Below are 17,479 nucleotides of genomic sequence, written 5' to 3' on the forward strand. Positions count from 1 at the left end.
CGTTCGTTTCGCTGACATGCAAAGTCAGCCATTCCGATTCCTCATCTTACAGTAGAAACCGAGTTTCAGCTGCAGATATCCTGAACACGCCGGAGACATCTCGCCGTCACTGTAGACATGTCAAACATTTTAAGTATATGCAAATTACAAAACAGTACCATAAATTCAGCTTTTTTTCTCCCCCATGGTGGTGAATTTTGCGATTTGATTTTGGTGAGTGAGTTTTTGTTTGGATTGAAAATTCAGTGTGTGTGTGTGTGTGTGTGTGTGTGTGTGTGTGTGTGTGTGTGTGTGTGTGTGTGTGTGTGTGTGTGTGTGCGCTGAGGTCACCTTCCCCCCGCCTCACCCTGGGAGTGTGCGTTCACAGGGTGTCTGTGCTGAGGGGATCTGGGGTGAATACAGAGTGGAACCTCACTGGGAATAAGCTGTCAGATGAAACACTGAGGAACTACTGAGAGACACAGAAAGACAGAAAGTGTGTGTGTGCGTGGGTGTGCGTGTGTGTGTGCACATGCATGAGTTTAGCAATATCCCATATGTGCTCATGCTTTTGTATAAATACAACCATCAATGATTTTTTTGTCGACTGTGTGTAGTTTTTCGTGTACAGCCAATTTGTGCTTGAATCTATGTACTTGCCTGTGTGTCTAAGTGTGTTTTGGTGTGCCGTGTCCAGGGGAGCTCTAGTTGAAAGGGAAAACCCTCTCCCTCTCTGCAGACTGACTTAGGATTCACTCTGCCTTCCCCAGAGTTCACTGCAGTGGCCTGTTGACTGGACTTTACACACACACACACACACACACACACACACACACACACACACACACACACACACAGTCATGTAATATCTACCTCTTAAGCGTCTCTCACACACTTTCAGCTTTTTAGTTGAACCATGCACTCTTGAACTTTGTTACTTTGAGCTTCTGTGAGTTCAGTTGGTTGCAAGGATGGAGGAGCCTTTATATGCAGCTTAGACACACACGCACACAAAACTTCTAGAAGTTCTCGGCCGACACAGACCAGCACATTAAAGCGGCAGAAGGAGGAGGATGAAGAGGAGATCTCAGACTCTCAGTGATTAATAGAGCATCACTTTGACTCCACGTTTTTCTCTTTTTAGATGAGAAGTACAGTCAAAATGTTTCTTTATGTTTAGGAGTTCACAGTAAAGCGAGTGTCATATAAACACTCTGAACTTGAATGCTGGACTTGTGTGTCCTGGTTCAGTCCAAAAACACCCAATAACCTCGCAGCTACGTCTTCTAGAGACTTACTTTAAATGTGATGTACAAGTAAATCAAGTATATACTTTATATTCTCATAATAATAACAATATTGAAATGCAATATAAAGCTAATATGCAAATTAGAAGCTCCTGCATCCAGACAGCTGACAAAATAATAAATATTTGTTCCTTTTCACCTTTTTTCTTTCTACTTACAGCTCAGCACCATTCAGACCAAGTGTGCGTAGCTACTGTCTTCACACTCTCGCTCCCTGCAGCCTGTTCTGATTCAGGAAAAAGGCTGAAGTTTGATGGTCTCTCAGTTTGGAATCAGCTGCAAAATCAACAAACTCTTAACGACCAGATCATTTAGAATGATTTCAACTCAGTAACAACTGACTATTTTCTCACTATATATCTATATATCTGCCACTGTTTGACCTGCAATGAATTTCAGATTTTTCTAGCATGAAAGAGTTTAATTCTGATATTTCTGCACTTTATTATTTTATGTATATCACTGTGTGGTTAAAAACAACAACCAGCAAACACAACATCTACATGGCACCCTCTTTCACCTCATTTAATTTTTACTCATAAGGCCATTCACGGCAAACTTCTTTCACGTTTCTGCAAAGATGCTTTTAAAGCCGACGTAGAAGAGTACGTACAGTGAGTTTGGAAGACAACTAAAATCAGATCACAAAACATATCAGCTGTCTGTCCCTAATGCCCTTTACGGACGAAGATAAAAGAAAGCTTTCATGTTTCCTGCTCCAGCTACTTGAGACAGTCTGCAAATATAATATAAATTGAGGAATCTGATATCTTTGGCAGTTTTAACTTCATGTTTCATCACAAATTACTCATTGGTTAATGATCTCTGCTCTGCTTCTTTAAGCCTTTTTTTCTTTTAAATTACTCCTTCGTTTCTGTTCTTAGGTGTATTTTGTACATTTCTTTGAATGCAACTTTATTTTCTCCCTTTTGTCTTACTTGATATCGACATGAGTTCTCCTGTAATAAGCTTCATATTTGCATCTTTTTGTTTAAACAGGCTCTTTTTGTCTTAAGGTGTCGTGTGTTTTTGGTTTTATCATGGCTTGACTGCAGTTTGTGAAATCTCCACTCGACTTGCTGTGTTTTCTGCAGTCTCTCTGTTTGTGCAATGAGTTCGTTTGGCAAAAATTGAACTGCACCGTCAGGAACTTGTTGGTTATTATCAGTGCAGAGATGTGAGAAAAAAGAGAGAGGAGTATGGTAATGGCACAGCGATGAGAAAATGTGTGCATGTGTCCCTCAGGTAAAAACAGGGGAACATGGAATCAAATCTGAGCCAACATCCTGAGATTGTTCCTGTTGATAAATTGATATCATTAAATATAAATGCAGAGTGTTTCATTCCTGACGCCGCGGGCTCGGAGCGTCGAACAGGAATGCTTTGAATCCAAGGCTGGAAATTTCCCCCAAATCATCAAATCTGACAACAAAGGAAAACTCAAATAGACTGCCTTAATGAGTTAAACACACATGCACACACACACGCCTACACACACACACACACACGTGTTCTTGATCTAATGAGTCTTTTAACCATCTTCCTTATCCATCTGTCTCTTCCCGACACACAAAACACACTCACACACACACTTTTTGTATGATCAATCCACATCAAACAGTGCCTCATTTAAATATTCATATAAGGTGTTAGAAGACGGTTGGTCGGTCTCTCCAGCTCTCCCTTTCTCCCTGTTTCTCTCTCCAGGTATATTAATAATTCCCCCTGTCTATCCACCACACAGAGTTGGAGGTTTTTCCCTTCAGACAAAGTTTCTAGAAGTTTCTATAAATTAATAAGAGTGTGTTCTCTGTGAAGCCGGCAGCTTTGAACCCAGCGTATTGATCTTGCAGGTGAGTCGGCTGTGCCGGATCACGACTTCAAACAGAATCCAATGTTCCTGTGGAGAGGCCGGCCCAGCCCAGAACAATACCCATATTACCCCTCCATATGACTGGTCCAATCTAAGCGGAGAGGGTGGTGGTGGTGTTGGTGGGACAGACACAGGAAGTGCCTGCACGTGGTCGAGGAGGTTAAGATGGCTGAGGTGGGATTTTGATCATAATGATTTGGAGAGGAGTGCTGGAAAGTGAAACCAGCTGTGGATATTGGATGTGATGGAGATGTTGAATTAATCACAGAGAACTGCCAGATGGACAGACTGATACTGAGGCTGGATGTGGTCCGGTCTCTATGGTAATGGATATCATGCAGTTTGGATTATCATTATATGAGCTGTTCAGCTGATGAATACTTCTTTTGGCTGGTTGTCAATGGAAAGACGTCAGTCTGAATTAAAGCTTAAATCAAATTCCACCTATGCATGCTTAAATATATATCTTTGACACATACTGTCTTTAGTAAGAAGGCGGTTTCTGTGGCAGCTTTTTTTAAATTTTTGAGGTAATGCTTTTCCTTAAACACTAAATAATTAGTTTGAATAATGAAAACATGGATATCTGAACATTTTCTGTTGTTTTTTGTATTTATTTATTTTAATCATTGCGTTCTTTATCTGTTGTTATGAGTAAATATGTAAAAATAAATGCTGAAAATTATTTATAAAATAATGTTGCTGTAAAAAAAAGATTACTCAATAAGTGTGTTTACAAAAAGTGTAAAATTACACAGGTTCATTTTACAAATATCAGAATTGGGACAATTTAAAAGAAAAAAAAACATTTATTGCACCTTTGCAAAAAAAGCTGGACAGATGAAATATAGTTATTTTAAGACAATGGTGATGTTTTCATCTAATCAGCCGAAGTAAAGCACTTCATATCAACACAACTTGATAAGACAATTCTGCTTATTAATAATTAATTTAAAAGAAGAAACATCTGTAAAAGAAAACAAAACTTTGCAAATACACAGAAATGTACATGAAACAACCTCCCTGAGCCTTTTTATCTTACCATATAACATGCCTTTAGAAGAGTGCTGTTATGATTTGGCACCATGGAGATAAACATTGAACAGTGAGAGAAAATGATTACGCCATCTATATTGGACATATATATTCCACTTATATAATTTGAAGTTTCGGCATCAGCAGGTGGAACTTTAGATTTGGATTTATTTTGTTTCCGGCTGTTGGGTCCAAAAGAATTTAAGTTTTACTTAAGATCACTTTACCAGTTATTGAAGCTATTTATTTGATTTAATTTTAAATACAAAATAAACGTATGTTTTTCATCCCAGTGTACTCAGTCATGGATAATATCATTATGTGAATTGTGCCACTATTCAGTTCTTTACGTACATGTCTATGAGACTGTATGTGAGTCAGACAGAGGCTGTGTAAGTGCTGATTAGCGATTAGCAGGTCTTGAGGCTGACGGCAGAGCTGATCAGTATTTCCTCTGTGTCAGAGCTTTAGGGAACAAATCCCAACATTAACCCGGCTCTCATCTGCCTGGCGGAGCGCTAGCAGCAGCCTGCCAGCCATAGGCCGTACATCCAGCTACAACCGCAAGCTAAAGCATGTGAATCCTCCTCAGACGGCGCCTCATTGTTGTCTCATTTCAAATCAAAACCACATTTGATCATTATAGAGCATCTAATGTTACTCTCAGCATCAAAGTTGATGGGCTGTGACATGTGGTATTTAATAAGAAGTCTAAAGTTTGTCATAATCTGCTTGACAAAAATGACATTTAAGTCGTACCCCTAGAGGGAGAAGTAAGTGGATTCCTATAGCTCAACAAAAAGCGTAATCCACTTGAAAAGCAATAACTGGAGCAAAATGTTCCTTTTAAGAGCTGATGTGTGTCTCACAAGACACTGGAGGAATACCGGCGCATAATTGCTCTGACTTTGGCTGTAATTTATATAGAGATCACATCGAGAGTCATCATCGAATTCGGTGGCTGAGACCACAGAGAAAACCAGAGGGAGGAAATATGGCCAGCAACCTTACCGCCACCATAGTTTTCCCACTGATAATGGACAGAATATCATTTGCAATGCTAATTTTCTCAGTGAAGTACAGAAGATTAGCTCAGAGAAATCTCACCACAGGAGGACTGTTCTACAAAGTTTCAGCGGGTTCTTACACTATCAGCCTAATCCACTTGGGTAGTTCAGGTGAGCGATAAAATTACTGTTTGACCTCACTCTGTGCTCCAGAAATATTTGCAGAGGTTAATGAAATTCTAAGAAAACCACCATTATACCTTGAAAGGAAGTTAATTGAAGAGATTCACATTTCTAAATCTATGGGGAAAAAAAGCTGAAAAAACATATTATCGTCTATGGGACTGGTGATTTGTTCATTTCATTTGTTACATCTTCATTTTATTTACTGTGATAACCTTCGTTACCCTTTTCTAATGAGTAGTGTTGTTGATGCAGAAGGTAGATCATTTGAAAATTTCTTTGAAAGGCTAAAACTTCTTTAATTTAGCAATCAGGGATTACAAAGTTTCCTGAAAAGATTTCCCTGCTGTGTTTGTTCTTTTGTCACATTGTAGCTGGAGGTCAGATTTCAATGTATTTTAATTCAGCGCTGCAGTCGTGCATTAATTTTATTATCATAATGTATTTATTAATTGCCATAAAACTGTTACAGACACCTATAGCAACGTAGCGTGACTTACTCACAGGAAACAAGATGCTCAGTGTACACACATTGGCAAGAGGTGGTCTCGATCCTATTGGCATTAGCTGTTTTAATGTCTGTATAAAATCAGCTTTTCTAAACGTTACCAAAGCGCGCTGTTGCCTAAATCTGACTAAATAAAGCTAGAAAATAAAACATGAAGACAACACAGGAACTCTGGTTTTGTATTTTAAAGTTTTTGGGCTCAAATGTACAATTTTTATACCCTGGATGGCCCCAAATTTTTATTTACTGATCTAGTTGATGGAATCATGTTTCAGAAACAGACTTTGGATTTGACTGAAATCAACTTTCTTTTTTTTTCAGGGAGATTTTCAAATATTTGCACTAAAGTCTGTCCGATTGCTTTGTGCATAATCCACTTGAAACCGTTTGACTCTCTTTAAAATTTTGTCATTGTGATGTTCCCAGAGGTTACCAGTCGGGTGCGGTTTGACAGCTATGGTGCTGGACTCTTACTGGTTTTGACATGTGTCATTCTTCACTCAAAGCTCCGCCCACCTTGGCCAGACCAAGAAGAGCCAGATGAGCTGCTGTCAGCTGCTCATCACTCAGTCCTTTTCATGTTTCCCTTTTTTCTGTGTTTGTGTGGGTACAAGAAAAAAGTGTATTCTGACACTCACTCAGGCACACTCACGCACACACACACCAATGAGGCATGTTCTTCTTAAAGCTGCTGTGCACGTGAAATTTTCTTTTTCTTTTTGGTGTTGGCGTGTGCACAAGAGTGCACTCTACACTTACACGTATACACATTCGCACAACAATCCGTCCACCAACCCCTATGTTGTCAGCCAGGAGGGCAACATCAAAGAGACTCTAGCTGTGGGCATGAGGAGCCTGGAGACTAACTTGGGCCTGCAGAGGCAGCTGGAAAGCCAAGTGGCCACAGGGAGCCAGGAGAACGTGCCTGGGTCTAGAGGATGAGGCAGGCCTGGAGAACAAGGTGGGCTTGGAGAACAAGGTGAGCCTGGGGAGCAGTGCATGGTATACTGTGGAGACGGGTACAGGTCCATAAAAGGAGACCGAAGGTGGTCCTGGAGAGCACAGTGAGCCTGAGGAGAGATGTGAGGAACCATAAAAGGATGATGAAGGTGGTCCTGGAGATGGAGGTCAGTCCTGGAGAGCATGATGCAAGTGGAAAACAAGAGCTGACGGGCAGATGGGAGGAAAGTAAGAGTCGGGTTGGAGGTGTCATGAAGTCTGCAGTTTTTTAGTTACACAGATTTATGTCATTTTGAAATACATCTTTTGCTCCTATCACAAGTATATGTTGCACTTTCTTCCCTTCTTCTGTTAACAATGCACAGACAGAGACAGAGCATTCTGGGGCCTGTGAACAACACTGTTCCTCTATAAGATGATGTCCATGTTCTATTGGCTGCAGGCAGAAGAGTGAGGAGGGCCTGCAGACGGCAGTGGGAGGCGGGCAGGAGAGCAGGAGGAGGTGGTGGGAGGTGGGCAGGAGAACACAGGACTGCCGCTGTTGCCTCTGAGGCAGAGATCGGCTTCTTGCTCTCATCTGCCCGTCAGAGCCCTCCTCTGAGCTGCCAGTCAAAATGATGGACAGCTGTTAGTTGATGGAGGAGAGAGGTTTGAAAGGACCGGCTCGATTGCACAGTGTTGTCTCTGAGTTTTTGTCTGAAAGAGACAATGATCTCTGAAACCATGACTTCTGCAATCACATATTTAACAGGTGTCATGATAAACCATGATTGCATCATTATTGTGTTTTTCATCATCAAAATACTTAAAAATACATAAACATGTTTTAATCATATTAAATATGTTCAGTAAACCACCCATCATTGTCTGCCTGTTCATAAAGCTTATGCCACGTACTTTTTCATGACCCCCATTCACTAATTGCTCTTCTAGTAAAGTTATTCTCTTCTAGATAGATCGATGAATCTTTTTCTTAACTTCTTATCAAATCAAGGTTAAGGTTAGGCAAGAGCCTATCCACTTTGACATTGTGCCAGAGGAAAGGTTCATCACGGGTCTAACACAAAGACCTACACTTACATGCAATTAAGAAATAGCAATTAGCCTAAGATGGAAACTGTTTACCTAGTTGTTTTACCAGTATTTCAAAAGTTCTAGAAGTGCCTCAGGCAGTGCTGATGATCTTGATGTTGTTGTGGCATGACACTGATGTTATACCGTTTGTGTGCGAAATCACAAACTGGTTGTGTGATGTGTGAGGAGTCAATCAGTTTAACCCTTTCATGCATGAATTATGACAACCTCAGTTGTCGTAGGTACTTCTATTCTTCTTTAGGCATGAAAAGATGAATGAAAATACTTAAGATAAAAATCCCGATTGAGGTTGTCATAATGAATGCACGACAGGGTTAAATAACAATAATTACAATGAAACAAGTCATACATCTATAGTAACATTAAACGACCAGTGAGTGTAGTGGTTTATGTGCACCAAGTATACCATCAACACTGGCACAAATACAAGAAAACAGCCTTTGAATAGCTATCTGACAATCCAACACAATGGGCAGCACATTGAACACATTTTATAAGTGGTCAGAAACTTGTAAATAACTCATGAAAGAATAAAGTTACGTTGAAACCAAGCACACCATTGTTTTTCTTGTGACATTAACAATAAGTTTGATGTGTCACATGGCCCTCTTCCTATTGAAAAAACAAAAGTTGTATCCAAGATGGCCGACTTCTAAATGGCCACCATGGTCGCCACCCATCTTGAGGAGTTTGCCCCCTCACATATACTAATGTGCCACAAACTGGACTTTAATATCACCAACCATTCCCATTTTATTACGGTGTATCCATAAAAATGGCCCACCCTGTACTAGCAACTTTATAAACACATCTAGCTTTATTGACCATTTTGACTATATTGGCACCATAATTTCCCAAATAATCTCCATTGTATTAAAATTAGACTTGAAACTAGCGACTGAGGTCATAAAATCAACATGAAAGTGTTTACTGAGGCCAAAGCCAAACATGTGCTTGCTGATAATCTGTCAGACACTGACTTTTTTGAAGACTGATGATTGGCCCCTACTGGTCATTAGAAATAAGTTTAAAGCACTTGGAGTACATTGGATTCACTTTTAATACTAAGAAGAATCACTCATCTTTTATATACAGTGTTTGGGAGAAGATGATGAGTTTTGACCAGGTACTGAGTGAGATTATGATAATCAGGAGGTGGACTGGAGAGCAGCTAGACAGAACGTTAAAGAATAAATGTGTTTATAATTCTCTGCTGACCACACTTAGACACACATAAAGGTGGTAAACGGCATTAAAAGAGGCTTCAGATACAGAATATCTGATCATGACAAACTGAAAAAAGATACAATAAAAAACCTAATATCCAAAATTATTAGTTTTATATTGTCTTTGTTTGCAAAACACTTCCAGTACAACAACATGTTCTTTCATGGTAATCATCAGTGCTCTCTGTGTTCTTGTTTTTCTTTTATTTATTCTGGAGAAGCTGGCCCAGCAAAATGAATTTCTTCCTGTTTGCCAAAACTCACCAAACACCAAAACCCATTACACATGAAACATGAAAGGGTTTGCTTGCACGACAGACTGAATAGGCTGTGTCTGCTTTAAAAGGAGCATTTAAATCACTGTAAAATGAGCACAAATAACTACTGAATTGCCAAACAGAAGGCAAAAACCTGACAAAGTGTGCAGTAACACAAAATTACAGAACCCTTTAAAAAAAACAAAAGCACATGTGAAATTATTCACACTTTTTCAGTTTAATGTTGAGATTCATTTTTTAACATCTGTCTCCCAAAAGATGAACTAACGATGCAATTAGTGTGTGTGTGTGTGTGTGTGTGTGTATGTGTGTGTGTGTGTGTGTGTGTGTGTGTGTGTGTAGTATCAGTATTCTAATGAGGACAGACAAAAGAAGTCTGTAGCTCAGAGCCAATTGGACAGAGAGGAGCAGAGCATCAGAGACAGAAAGCTAGAGAGAGGAGTGAGATAGTTGGGGGTTAGGGAGGGTTCAGGCTGGTGGCAGTCAGTGCCTCAGGCAGGGTTTTGGGGTCAGGCCCCCCCAGACTGCCACACCAGCCCCCTTGGGCCCCGAGAGGGGGACACCAGGACCATGCTGGCCAAGGGAGGGGCACTCAATTAGGGCAGCATTCAAAATTTTAGCCCTGTGCTTCAGAAGAGAAGGCCACCTGATACCTATACACCTCAAACATCCTCCTACACCCCCTTAACCCCAGCAAATGCACCTACTGCTGATTGACGCTGGAGTGTTTGAACTATTTGGAAGCACAAAAGAGGTGCTTACATTTTATTCAACACTGTTACCTGAATCAAATTCAAAACAGAGTCTTTGGATAGACTCTGTCTTTATATATCTAAATGGCAAAGCATTTTGTTCAAATACATGGACAAAGTTATTTGCTTAAAGATCGTTTAAAAAAATATGTATAAATATTAAGGTTTGATCACGACTGATGATTACATTTTTGACAAAAAAAGAGTTGCAATGCAATACCAGAAAGTGGTCTATATCAGTGTTTATTTAATGAAATCAAATATGGTGTAATAGCAATGTGTAACATTATGTACTAACTGAAAAAAAAAAAAAGGTGTTGGTTAAAGCCCAGGTCACAAAAGAAAGTCTTTTTTTCTAAAAAAAAAAAAAAAAAAAAAAGACTCAGTGAATTAATACATTCTCACAGGTCTGTTGGCTAACAAGCTGTAGCTTCGAGGTCAAAGCTCCGGCAACACTTGGAATATAAAGAACAGCTTTCTTACTTGATTGTGTTTCGGCCTGTGGCATTCATCAGGGTCATCAATAACTACATTCCAGAAAGCACCTAAAATATTATACATGTTTGACTGGAGACAAAAAAAAATAAAGGGAAACACTTTAAACAATCAGTCACATGAGTCCAGTATATCACCAATCCACTCAGTTGTGTGACTGCACAGAATAAAATGTATAGAAAAAATAAAACACACAGATTTTCTACATCCAGTATAATTATCCACCAGCACGGATGGCTTTGCATATGATTAAATGGGATATAAGGTCAACTGGACTAATGAAAAGGGCTAATGTGAAAGCTACGTAAAAGGGAAGAGTATAAATTTGAAGAGGTTTAGGTTCAGAGGTTCAGACCAAATATCATCCATAAGAATATATTCAAATAGTCCAAATTCATGAATTTGGACTATTTTCCCCAAATTTCCATCTAACAGTCAACTCTGAGAACTACTTCCCTCCAAAGTGTAATCAAATTTGTAATAAAGTGAGAGTGGAATACTTTTCCTAGGCCTCTCCTTTTATTCTTTCTCTATATAAAAGCAGCGTTTCATCACTGCTCAAATGATGAACTCAAGTCACTCATTATTAGCTCGTTAACCATTTCTGATGGTGTCTGGAGAATCTATAGTGACTCTATATATTTCCAACCACAGCAAAAAGCACATTTTTTGCAATATTAAGTTGCAATATTTTAATTTTGACCCCACATTTGTCTCTTTTGACTTCATAAGACTTTGCATGTAATTGTTCTGGAAGGAAATGTTGCTCGTGATCACACTGTAACATGTTTGACAGCCAGGAACATTTCAGCACTGATCACTGTCTCACCTAAACCTTATGCTAAATCAAACACTGCATCTCATGTATGCAAACCGCTTTTCCATCTTAATTTCAGCTTTACGTTGATGTAAAGCTGAAATTAAAGGATCAAACAAGAAAAAGAAGGGATTTTTACTTGTAAGACATGTAATTTATTTATCTATACACTAGCGTATTGAAATATTTTTTTTTTATGAATTTATATCATACAGCTGACACTATGACACAGCAGCCTTCAGTATTTTTCCATGGGAGCCACGCAGTAGGATGGAACCAACAGGAGACCCAATATTAAGATGACATACAAATTTACACTCATAATATAAAGGGCAACATGCTTACCTTATAATCCACTTCTATTGAAAAAACAACAAAAATTCACTATTTGGAACCAAGCTGGAAAGGAGTGAGGAGTCACGGGTCAGTTTTGAAAGTATATGGTTTATTTTCCCATAAAGTAAGACGATCAAGTCACGTAAAATTAAAAGAAATCAATTCAGGCTATGAAAACATTTAAAATGATGTAATTAAAGAGGAGCCATCATGGCTGATCAGTTTTTTCTATGGTGAAGGGAACAAAAAAACAAACAAAAAAAACCCTGTGAAATTACTACTAAAAGCAGCATTATTGAAAACTAAGCAAAATCTAAGTAAAATAAAATACACAAAATGTTTGAAATTAAAAAATGCAGCTACCCAGTTTTGGACAAAATCCTAAACTTGCTGCTTTAAACGGGACTATACAAACCATACAGTGACAATGTCCATCTTTTTTTTTATCTGCTTTTTAACTTTTTGTGGCTTTTTCATTCACACACACACTTGCACACTGTCAGAGGGTAGGGGTTCAGTGTCTTGCCTGAGGACACTGCCAACACTTGGTTTAATAGACAACCGTCTCTATCATGTGAGCCACAGCTACTTCTAAAAGCCTTAAAATCATATATGAAAAGGCTGCATGCTTCCAGTGCAGTGTAAGATATACGTAAAATGTGTTTTGCTTGCCTATACTGCGATTTGTGCTTGGAAAAGGGTTTTCTGTATTACCATTATCATCAATGTGATATTTAATTATTATTATTGTGCATTATTATTGTTTTTAATTTATCAGAAGGTTCGATAAACACTCCATTTTCAAAAAATTCGAATTTTCTGGCAATTATTTCCCAGTTCAGGCTTTAAAGTTAAACAAAAATAGCAAGTTAAGAGAGCAGGTTGCAATTTAGAAAACTAAAAGCAAAAAGCTGAGTGAGAATAATTTAAAACACTGCAAACCACTGCTTACCATACAACAGAAAATGGTATCTCCATGCAGACGAATACTGTACCTTTCATGGTGTTGTATCAGAAAATGACTGAAGATATACCAACATGAGTTTGAGATGGTAATGATGCAGAAATGGTCTGTTGTGTTTGCTTTGGCCAGTCTGTTGTCTCTGAGGTGCCGCTGTGTGTGTTTGTGTGTTGCTGGCTGGTTTCACAGTTGCATAATTAGCAATAGCATTAGCATGCCTAACATCTCAGCTGCTGCTCCACAATACTCTCAGGAAGAGCCCTGTTGAAAATCCTCCCAGTAACTGTCAATCCCACTCTCTCTGTCTCACACACATTCTCCCACTACCTCTCTTCTCCTCGCTCTCATTTGCTCTGCGTGCTTGTGCAACATTTCATGCGTCGTTGGAAAATGCGCCTAATTGCCAGGCAGCAAACATTTCAACTCTTCTGGTGCTTCTCAGTGAACTTTATCATCTTTCTCTTTATTCAATCAGATACATGGAAACACTTTCGGGGGGGATGTTGTGCTGGATCCAGGCATTCCTTGCTGATTTGCCACAGTCGAGCTGTTAGTTTCACTGTTGTGGGAGATTTTGTGTAATTAATTGGTTCTTCTGGGGGTCAAGTGGTTTCATCTCATTTCAGTCACCTTGTACATCAAGCAGCCATGTCTGCACCTGTTTCCTGCTCTCAGCAGCTGCCAACTGGGCCTCCCAAACGACTATTGATCCCATCAGATCACGCACGCACTCGCTTGCGCGCACACACACAGACACACACACTTGAAATGCTTTATTTGTATCTGCTAATTAAATTTGCCAGAGCTAGCCTTGAATATTACAGAAGTTCAGCAAGGTTTATTCTTAATTTGCTTTTTCCAATATCTGGCAGGTTTTCCTCAGCATCCACAAGACTACAGGAGAACTTATAGGTCAACCTAATGTCACACCAGAGTAAACATTGGCACAAACATAATGTAGAAGCTACTTTCAGTATAGAGAATATTAATGTTTTTTTATAACTTCAAAATGTACATATTTGTAGTTGCGAGGCCCTTTTATCTGTTTTATTAACATATATATGTTTTCGGTATACCATAAATTGTCAAACATCAACCAAAGAAAGAAAAAACTATGGAGAGGTCTGTATTTTTTATTTCCTCCATTTAGTTATGTAATGATCTCCACTTTCTCATAGATGTTATTTTCAATATTGTCTTTTCTATTTATTGTTTTATAGTATAAACATCCTCAGCTTCACCTAAATATGGATCACACATTTGCAGCTAAAATCTTTGGGTAATAGTACAACCCATGCGATTGGTTCATATTTTTAATAGCAGTGTCTCTTCTTTCATTTTCCTTCATCTATTTTACCATATAAGCATTTAAAGTGTTGTGAGCATATCCACGTCCTTCACTAGAACAACCGGCTCTTACTATAAGCATCAGCCAAAACAAACAAGCAAATAAAATACATAAAATAAAGAAAACTCAATCTCAGGGGCAAAAAAACAAAGCCATGCAGAACCAGTGTCTGCAGTTCACCTATTGGCCACTTGAGGCTGGCTAAAATCATCACAGGCTCCGTGTTTTAAAATGCTGATTTTATAAACACTCCATGAAAGTAAGGTTTTAAGGTAATGTTTCTATTTTACTGTATGCCTCTATCCGGTTGTTAAGTGATGACGTATGAACTCTGCTTTCGGGTCCAAACTACTGTGTTAATTAAGGCTGTTGTGTTTTTAGCGTGTTTTTATAATATCTTGTTCTATTTAATCTGAACAAGCTACTAAAAAAGTCTGTGATCACTGTCAACCTCTCTCGGTTTTTATTACCGCTATTCATCGGCAGCACGTTTTAAAGGTCAGTTTTTAAACCCTTATGCTGTAACTATGGCCCAGCCCATGCAGCAGTATGCGTATTAATGACTAACCTCGTATTGTAGTTGGATTATATCAGTTGCTCTCCTGACTGAAGCTTGGTCCGTTTACAGCATCCTGCCATGCAATTGCATTTGTCCCTAACCATCGGGAACCCTGATGTGAACTTTTATAGAATGGAAAAAAGTTAGCGTTCATCCTCCAGCTTCACTGTGTTTATGTTATGCTAACCATAGCTGTGTCGCTAGCCACCACATAGCACATCATTATACACCAGCTAGTCCAACTTCAAACGTCACTACTGTTTAGTTTTCTGTCTTCGTTTATGTCGGAAGTGATAGCAGAGCTGTACGTTTTAATTTTCAAGAAATCCCTCAGTCAGAGCGTGGTATATCATCTTTAGATGGTAATTAGCGAGCCAACTCCCTGCTAACTTCAAACTCTGTTTTCATGGATGCCTGAATGTTAAACTTAATTGTTACACCTGGTAGAGCAGCCACACTGATCTTTCATTAAAGATGAAAGAATTTAGACGGTTTGAAACTCTCAGTGATGCCGCAGTGTTTGTTTAACTGAAGTGGAGTTTGGACCCAGAAACAGCCAGACTTAAAGACCAGATAGATTGCTAATCATTTTCTTGCTCTTACTTGTATGTAACATACAAGTTAATGCAGTTCATGGCTACAGATCTAGAGCTAAACCTTTAACTATTTATAAGGTAAGTAACCATGTAAGGGAAACTGAATTGTATTATAACAATGAAAAAGTGCAAAAGTTAAAAACAAAAGTTGCATCGCATCCTCCAAAAGACTCTGAGTGCCCAATAAAATTTATTGAAATTCAAGTGGTCTAAGAGGAAATTACAGTCCTGCTCATTCTTTGGGCTGTGCTTTGAGGCTTTAGACAATCTGGATGCAAATAGGATGTAGTGGTACAACGGGCTGAATAAAACACAATAACGAAACAACAAATTCAGAACCATAAATTGGAATTGACTTGAATTATGAGTAAATACTTACTTTGATTAAGGTTTTTGTTTCAAGAACCCTTTCTAAAAACTAATCAATAGTTATTAAACTCTGTTTAATAACTATTGATTCCAAAAAAATCCTTCAAGGAGTTATTATGAAATGAAAATTTAAAAATACATGTTACCTGCTGAAGATTTTTTTTAAATGTTTAAAAAGTGCACATATGCTGACATCTTAGAGCCATGCATTCATGCATACACAAGTGCTTTTAACAAAGGGTCTCACTTTATTGAGCACTTGAAAAGACTCAATTTCAGGTCAAAGGTTAAGGGGTGCCATGTCCAACCCGCCTCCAACTTCCTTGTTTTTTCACAGATTTGTAGACATTCCTCCAGGAAGATCAGTTCAAGCAATAAAGGATTCATCCTCCCCACGTCTATTTCCATTAACACGTAGTAAAACTGTAATTTCATTTTTCTGCGAATAAAAATTGCTTAAAGTAAAATAAATAAATAAATAAAAAAATCCCTGACATTAATTAATGTGAAGGAGAAAATATCAAAACATGCTGATCTGTTGAGAACCTCCTGATTACCAAACCTGGTGATTTTCATTATGGAACTTTAGCTGAAGACTTATATGCTTAGAAGGTTTCTGGGTTTAAAAAAAAAGTGTTTCCAACAAACTTCAGATGAATGTATAACATTTTATAATTAAAAAAACACCATAAACTTGCTCACTTGCACATCAAAAGGCACATTGGGTCTTTTTTTCCTTTCTGGCCGTCATTCAGACAACGGAAGAACTTGATTAGTAATTGTAATGTGATTACTAAATGTAGAGGAGTTTTACCACAGACAATTCCAGCCATTACACCCAAGTATGAAAGATGTGCAGTACCTGGGTTAATGTGAATAAAAATGTTCTTTGTATAGTTAAAGGAATTTTGGTCAATGAAAGAATGGAAACTGCCCAAAACATCACAAAACTCACACTACCAAATCAAGTGTGACAGCATGGCTTGTCACACTTGATTTGATAGTGAAGAGTTTTATCTCATCCCTTCTGTGACTAAACAATTTAAAACTGGCCTTTGTTCTCTGATTTACGAACCATATAAGCCAAACATCTGAGCCAAGGCCACTACTACTACTACTAATAGCAACTTGATATAATACTTACAAACTTATAATGGGAACGATGAAATAAACAAACAAAAACTTTAAATAATGTGTGCAAAAATACTTAAAAAAATACCCAAAATGTTTAATTATATAAATTGTAATGGATCCAATTTGCCTGGTTGTGTTATAAAACAAAAATATACAAAATAGCAACTCATATTTATTCAGTGTGTAGATATATGTTAATCAATTAATACATTTGTTGTCTATGCCTCTTCTATGCACATTAAAAGTTCAGAACAATGTACTTTAGAAAGAGAGTTTTTAGAGAGTAGCTTTAAGGGCATGCTAGCATGTGCTACTTTACACGCTACAGTTTTAAAATCAGGCACAGCTGGCTATTCTGCCTGACATTTCTAGTTAATAATAATCAGGAGCACAACAACCACCGGACTAACAATAAGGATGGGCTTTGCTGCAAAACTGTCACCCAGTGAAATAAACCTTAGCTGCAAAAAATACCAAGTTAAGGCAATCAATTTCAGATTGCACAAGCTACATGAATGCCAAAATACTAAAATAACAAACACAAGCGGCCAAGTCTGTTTTCCTTCATTGAGACTTTGGATGCACATGAGTTACACGTTTGCATAATAACAAATATACATGAGGCAGTTCAAGATTTGTGTTTATAATAATAATAATAACT

Source organism: Oreochromis niloticus, linkage group LG15, assembly GCF_001858045.2.
Source record: "Oreochromis niloticus isolate F11D_XX linkage group LG15, O_niloticus_UMD_NMBU, whole genome shotgun sequence".
Classification (NCBI taxonomy): Eukaryota; Metazoa; Chordata; class Actinopteri; order Cichliformes; family Cichlidae; genus Oreochromis; species Oreochromis niloticus.